Consider the following 7,958-nt stretch of genomic DNA (forward strand, 5'->3'; position numbering starts at 1 on the left):
GGTCACATGAAACCAAAATAGAACATTTTGGTAAAAACTCAACTCGTTGTGTTTGGAGATAGAAGAATGCTGATTTGCATTCCAAGAACACCATATCTACTGTGAAGCATGGGGTGGAAACATCATGCTTTGGGGCTGTTTTTGTTATGTGTCGGACGCAGCTCGGAGAACCGACCAGCGTTTGAAGGACCCAGTATGAAATAAGCAGAGCACGGTACAAAGGCTAACTGAATTTAATACATAACAGTGATAATAATAACAAAAGGTGCGGTCTTGGCGTGGTGCGCTCCCAGCAGCGCTAACGGTCCGGAGCCAGAAGCTGTTTCGGACTCAGGACCCCGCCGACACCCCCCAGGTGGCCGCAACAACCGAGTCTGTGAAAGAAGGAACCATTATGTGAGTCCACACTCTACACACAGAACACTTAAAGGTGTACAAACAGCAAACACTTCCTGGCTTGATTACTGATCAGCTTCCAACCTGCAGGCATGGAACATCCAGTTCACAAAACTCCACTGCAGTGGAAGCTGATACATGACTAACAAACAGCTCAATACAATAAGGTGTGAGGGACACCACATTTACTGACTGTATAACTGTTAGTCACAAAATCTAACGTACCTCAGGAAGTGTGCTGACGAGCGTGAAACCTCACCCCCTCCTCTTTCACAGACTGTGCATCAAACCTGGACGTTCTCAGCATCCGCTGCTGATGAGATGGCTCCCGAGACGACGATCTCACCCGTCTGGTCACAAGGTCGAGTCTCTGGCAAATACACACTGTGCACTCCAGTCTTAAATGCCAACATGTTCCAATCCATCCAGATGCACCACAGCTATGAGTCCTGACGAGTCGCAGGTGATCAGGGTGAGGTCCTGACAGCCTCAGCAACACAGCCACTCAGTCCCAAACGCACGCCACCTGGGAGGAAAACCAAAAGACAGAAACAAACCGGCAGCCAGGCCCCCCCCAGCCATATAACAGTTTTTCTGCAAAGGGGACAGGACGACTGATCCGTGTTAAAGGAAGAATGAACGTGGCCATGTATCATGAGATTTTAAGCCAAAACCCTCCTTCCATCAGTGAGAGCATTGAAGATGCAACATGGCTGGGTCTTCCAGCATAACAATGATCCCAAACACACCGCTCAGGCAACGAAGGAGTGGCTCTGTAAAAAGCATTTCAGGGTCCTGGAGTGGCCAAGCCAGTCTCCAGACCTCAACTTCATGGAAAATTTGTTGAGGGAGTTGAAAGTCCATGTTGCCCAGCGACAACCCCAAAACATCACTGCTCTAGAGATCTGCATGGAGGAATGGACCAAAATACCAGCTACAGTGTGTGCAAGACTTACAGGAAATGTTTGACCTCTGTCATTGCCAACAAAGATTATGTTACAAAGTACTGAGTTGAACTTTTGTTACTGACCAAATACTTATTTTCCACCATAATTTACAAATAAATTCTTTAAAAATCCTACAGTGTGATTTTCTGGATTTTTATTTTTTTTCTCATTTTGTCTTTCACAGTTGAAGTGTACCTATGAGGAAAATTACAGACCTCTCTCATCTTTCTAAGTAGGAGAACTTGCACAATCAGGGACTGACTCAATACTTCTTTGCCCCACTGTATACAGTTGAATTCATTGGGTCAATAGTTCAGTGTACCCATGCTGTCACATTCCGCTCTATTCTTTTGTCCGCCATATTCAGTTTTCTTGGAAAAACCTTAATTTTTCACAGGTCCTAAATTTTGTCAAATCTTCATAAGAATTGGCACAGGTGGTCTTCAAATCAAGCTTATCAATTCTGTGCTTTTCAATTCTTCAAAGCAGTCTCCCGTAACAACCAATCAAATTTAGCGCTGACGCAGCCAAACAGGAAGCGAACGTATCTGAACCAAATTTGGTAGTTGAGCTCACAGTGCTATTGTGAGGATGTGTAGTAGGATTTACTGTAATATTCATCTCTAGGGGGCGCTATAATATCCAAATGTGTGTGTTTGCTCACAATAATTAATGTGTTTTATTTCAAAACACCATTCTTGTGTCTATTAATGCCTTGGGGCACAGCAAGGATGTTGCAAAACAAATTGTAATCTCAACCGAAAGCCCAAGCGAAGCGTTTCAGGGAGGAGCTAGGAGCATGGAAGGAGCAATTCAGGGAAGAGCTTGTTGCCCAGAAGAGGCATTTTGAAAAGGAGCTGGAGGCCAAAAATGAATCTTTGCACACCACGAACAACAGATTTATTGAAGATGGCAGCCAAGGAACAAAGTTTAAACAAAGCTGAAAAACCAGAAAGAGGGCTTCAGGAAAGATCGGGAAGCTGAAGAGCAGAGATCCAGAGGACCTGGCAGGAGAAGAGACTGAAGGAGAGTTGGCTGCCCAGAAAAGGCATTTCAAAAAGGAGCTGGTGGTCAAAGAGCAAAGTTTCAGATGGAAGGAAGGCCATTTTATTAGAGACATGGCAGCCAAGGAGGAGAGCTTAAGAATGAGATAGAAGAGCAAAGGGCAGACTTCAGGAAAGAGAAATGCTGAAAAAGCATTTTGAAGAACAACTGCAGGATAAATGAAAATCTTTCATAGTCAAGAAAGACAGTTTTTTCCTGATCAATGGCAGCAAGGGACAAGGATTGAAGAAGGAACTGGAATCCAAGAAAGAAAAAAGGAAACAAAGAGAAATTTCAGAATGTTTCTGTGAAGGTTCTCAATTGTCCAGGTGGTTTCCATATTAGAGAAGCTTGAATCTTCGACTGGCAACCCAGTCCAGTTGAAGATTCAAGCTTCTCTACTAAGAAATTTCAGAAGTGAAGTCCAAAAAAAAAAAAAAAAATCAAAAGAATGGAAGCAAAACAAGAGAATTTACAGAAGGAACCATTTCATAAAAAGAACTCCAGTCTTGCTGTTTTCATAGGATAGGCACTCCGATGTCACAGAGTGAACGCCCCCCCCAAAAAAATCGGTCCTCTCTGCTTTCACTGTGCATGAGTCATTTGGGACCACAGCAGCTCGTGTGAGTCTGACTCTCTACACTCAAAGCCATCAAATGATTTTGTGGGATTATTAACCATCAGATGGCAAAGTAAAACCTCTTAAATCATTCTGAAGTCAGGTTTAAGCAGAAACGAGGCGATATTCGGTGAGTCGCTACTGATGCTTTGAAATGACATCAGTGCAGCGAACACAGCAGCAGCAGCTTACCTGGCTGCTGCACTCCGATTGCTTCCTCCATCTTTTTTTATGAAATAATGCTCAATTTATGTGGAAATGAAGCTTCAGATATCTGTTGCTGAGATAGCTGATGACTGGAGTGCAGTTTTAAGCAGAAACGAGGTGATAACCGCTAGTGATGCACAGAAGTGACACATGCGCAGTGAAGGCAGGGGGACCGATTTTTAAAGGGGGAGGGCGGGGGGGCTGTTCGGTGAGAGAGAGAGAGTGGGCGCCAACTCAGAACATGGCGCCATTTTGGTTCCCACTGGTCTCACTTTCCTCAAATCGGTGAGTGTCAGAGAGCTGAACTTTAATTTGTACCTGTGTTACTGTGCACGTCCAGACTGCTCAGGGTTTTTAATGGAAATACATTGCAATTGGACAGGACATTTTATCTGATGCGAGCAAAAATCCGTCATACAAATCCATTATATACGGTGTTTATTACATGGAAAACAATACAAAAACATTGGGATTTTCTTGTCCGGTGACTTTGAATATCTGGTTTATACAAGACTGTTCGGTGAGTTTTACTGTACATGGGACTGAACGATAAATTTACCTCTCAAAACTTCTGACGATGATGTCGGCTTCCATCCCACACAGCTGACTTTATTTTTATTCTGTTTGGATCTGAAGGGAATCTGTACATCTTGAAGCCCTTGTGTCTATTTGTGCCTCCAAATGCACAACAACCCATCATTTTTAGCGAATAAATAAATAAAATAGCTGGATTAACATGCAGACAAACCAACAGCAAACACTATTTTGGACCCAAGATGGCACCAGGAGTCACATGACCATTTCTTTTTTCTTTTCGATTTATCGTGTCACCATACGCGCAACTAAGGCAGTGTAGTTTGGTTGGCAACAGCTGGTTCAAACCCCACCCCTGCCACATTTATCCATGTAATGTGGAGTTACTTTAGGAAGGGCATCCGGCGTAAAACAATTCAACAGATCCACTTTGGATCTGCTGTGCTGACCAAGAGTGAAAACAGGGGAGCAGCTGAAGGGACTTTCTTTTAGGTGTGAGATTCACTTAAAAAAAAAAAAAAAAAAAAAAAAATTACACTGAAATTGACAGACTTTTGTGTCTTTGACTGCTCATCTTGTATTTGGTCATCAGCAGATTGGTGTCCAAATGTGGATTCCATTTACCTTCCAGTTAATTGCCCCAAATTTGGACAATTTAACAATGGGAGTCCAAAGCCAAGGGCTGTGTGCAGTGTGACATTTTAGTTCATGAACAGAACTGCAAAAAAAAAAAAAAAAATCAGCTTGCTTCTCTGGTTTAGTACGTTTGTGTAGACAGTGACACATGCTCCTAATTTTCCATCCAATAAATGATCTGATCCTCTTTGATGAACAGAGAATTCTAAGGTTGACATAAAGGATATTCTGTGGTCCCTGTATTAGGAATCTTGCCGCCGACAAGGCAAACTTCATCGCAGACTGCCTTTCCCCGAGCGTTCACAGCCACTGTCCACCTCGGCCTGGACTACACCATCATGGCAGTCCATCAGACTGCCGACCTAGAAGTGCAGTCACGCAGGTCTGCTCCCACTGGATTACAGCTGATGGACATCACGTTTGGTGAGAGCGGCACCAGGATGCTCTGCGACATCTCCATGGGACAGCCACGGCCTGTTGTCCCTGCTGCATGGAAGCAGTGCATCTTTGATCCTGTACACAGTCTTTCCCAGCCAGGGAGGAAACATCACAAAAACTGGTGGCAGCCACGTTTGTCTGGCATGGGCTCAAGAAGGACGTTAGGGCCTGGGCAGACTCTTGTGGTGACTGTCAACGCTCCAAGATCCACCGTCACATCAAAGCTCCTCTGGTTCACTTCACCCTCCAAGGAAGACCTCCAGTCCTCATCAGCAGAGTTGGTTTATGGCAAACCACTACAAGTCCCCGAGGATTTCATTCCTGACACCACCACTCTCTAGTCAGCAGCCCACCAACAGTGAGCTCAACAGTGAGTTAAGCTTTTTGCATCCTGTGTTTACTTCACAACACGGCCCCCTGCCTTCCTACACACCCCCACACCTGCAGTTAACAGATTACATTTTTATACGTAATGTCATTTGCAGAGGACCGCTACAGCCCCATTATGACAGCGGTTTCACGTAGTAGAAACTGGGGACAAAAGTTTTTTTGGTTGACATTGGCAGAAAAGCTGAACGCATTTCAATGGACCGCATCAAGCCAGCCCACCTGGATCTGGACACACCCACGGGGCTGCCCGCCTAACCAGCCCAGCCTAAGGCACACACACCTAAGGCTCCTTTGCACTACAGCAACTCAGACGCCCCGGTACAAAGGAGCTGTTGTGACAGGATTATTTGCCCGCCCCCTCAATGACGTTTTTCCTTTTAGTTGTTCTTCCTTAGGGTGAATTCTGGGAGGGGCCTGTTCACAAATAATTCACCAAAATCAAATCACTGCCTGTGCTTGCAATGTGTGTCCGGCTGTGTGTTGTAAACCTGTTCACACATGAATGTGACCACCCGCTTGCTGTTACGCTGTTTCCCAACAGTATACCCCCCCCACCCTGAACAGCTTCCCCCCACCCAACAGGCAGCATTCCAAAATTCCGCTCTTGGAATTAACTCCAAAATGAGTTTAGACCAGAGGTCTCAAACCAGTTCCAGAAAGGGCCGAGAGGGTGCAGGCTTTCTGTGCGACCAACCACTCCAGCAGGTGATTTCACTGATTAACATCACTTTGAGCAGGAAGAATCAGTTAATCACTGAAATCACCTGCTGGAGTGGTTGGTCACACAGAAAGCCTGCACCCTCTCGGCCCTTTCTCGAACTGGTTTGAGACCCCTGGTTTACACTGAAAGAGCCACTTAACACTTTCAAATCATTGATTGTTGTCAAGCTGTCTGGATAACGTACATTCGCTCTGACCACTCACAGTACAGTACAGACAAAAGGTCTGTACCTGCTGAGGTGTAAACAGCTGGCTTTTGATGTTTTACTGTCAGGACCCCCAAGGAGAAAAGAAGCCAGTGTCCTGACGAAATGATCTACCCGTCAAGAGGATCTCCACCATGCAACTGTGCATGCGCACACATGCGCAGTTCTCTCTACTCCGGACTTTAACACCTCCCGCCATCGAGTTTATCTACCTCTCTTTACCACGCAACTGTGCATCTCCCCGTTGCGTTAAGATCCCATCATTCAACAACAATATTCTGCTTTAAAGACAGCATGTGTACATGAAAGTCTTTACTTTTTAAAATTTAAAACATGCATTACTGTATTTTTATAGATAGACAAAACTTGTGTGGGTTTTCTGCTTTTCTTCGGTGGATGAGTTCATCTCGACAGGTGAGGTGCGCATGCGTAGTTGTGCAGTGGAGCTCATTTCGAGGGGAGATGGTCAGCCGTTGAAATGAGCACTACAGAAGAAACCCCAAGCAAGTTTTGTCTTCACAAAAAAAAAAAAAAAAACAGTAATAAGTGTCTTATCAATTTAAAAAGTACAGAGTTGCATGTACACACCGTCCTTAGAGCAAAATATTGTCGTTAGATGATGGGGAGATGAACTCGAGGGGGCAGCTCATCTCGACAGAACACCGGGCCAAAGCCATATAAACTCTCTGTGTACAGTAGTGTTCAGAATAATAGTAGTGCTATGTGACTAAAAAGATTAATCCAGGTTTTGAGTATATTTCTTATTGTTACATGGGAAACAAGGTACCAGTAGATTCAGTAGATTCTCACAAATCCAACAAGACCAAGCATTCATGATATGCACACTCTTAAGGCTATGAAATTGGGCTATTAGTAAAAGTAGAAAAGGGGGTGTTCACAATAATAGTAGTGTGGCATTCAGTCAGTGAGTTTGTCAATTTTGTGGAACAAACAGGTGTGAATCAGGTGTCCCCTATTTAAGGATGAAGCCAGCACCTGCTGAACATGCTTTTCTCTTTGAAAGCCTGAGGAAAATGGGACGTTCAAGACATTGTTCAGACGAACAGCGTAGTTTGATTAAAAACTTGATTTGAGAGGGGAAAACTTATACGCAGGTGCAAAAAATTATAGGCTGTTCATCTACAATGATCTCCAATGCTTTAAAATGCACAAAAAAAAAAAAAAAAAAACCAGAGACGCATGGAAGAAAAGGGAAAACAACCATCAAAATGGATAGAAGAATAACCAGAATGGCAAAGGCTCACCCATTGATCAGCTCCAGGATGATCAAAGACAGTCTGGAGTTACCTGTAAGTGCTGTGACAGTTAGAAGACGCCTGTGTGAAGCTAATTTATTTGCAAGAATCCCCCGCAAAGTCCCTCTATTAAATAAAAGACGAGCAGAAGAGGTTACAATTTGCCAAAGAACACATCAACTGGCCTAAAGAGAAATGGAGGAATATTTTGTGGACTGATGAGAGTAAAATTGTTCTTTTTGGGTCCAAGGGCCGCAGACAGTTTGTGAGACGACCCCCAAACACTGAATTCAAGCCACAGTTCACAGTGAAGACAGTGAAGCATGGTGGTGCAAGCATCATGATATGGGCATGTTTCTCCTACTATGGTGTTGGGCCTATATATCACATACCAGGTATCATGGATCAGTTTGGATATGTTAGAATACTTGAAGAGGTCATGTTGCCTTATGCTGAAGAGGACATGCCCTTGAAATGGGTGTTTCAACAAGACAATGACCCCAAGCACACTAGTAAACCAGCAAAATCTTGGTTCCAAACCAACAAAATTGTCTCACAGATGTGA

This window comes from Thalassophryne amazonica, chromosome 9, assembly GCF_902500255.1.
Source record: "Thalassophryne amazonica chromosome 9, fThaAma1.1, whole genome shotgun sequence".
In the NCBI taxonomy this organism is placed as follows: Eukaryota; Metazoa; Chordata; class Actinopteri; order Batrachoidiformes; family Batrachoididae; genus Thalassophryne; species Thalassophryne amazonica.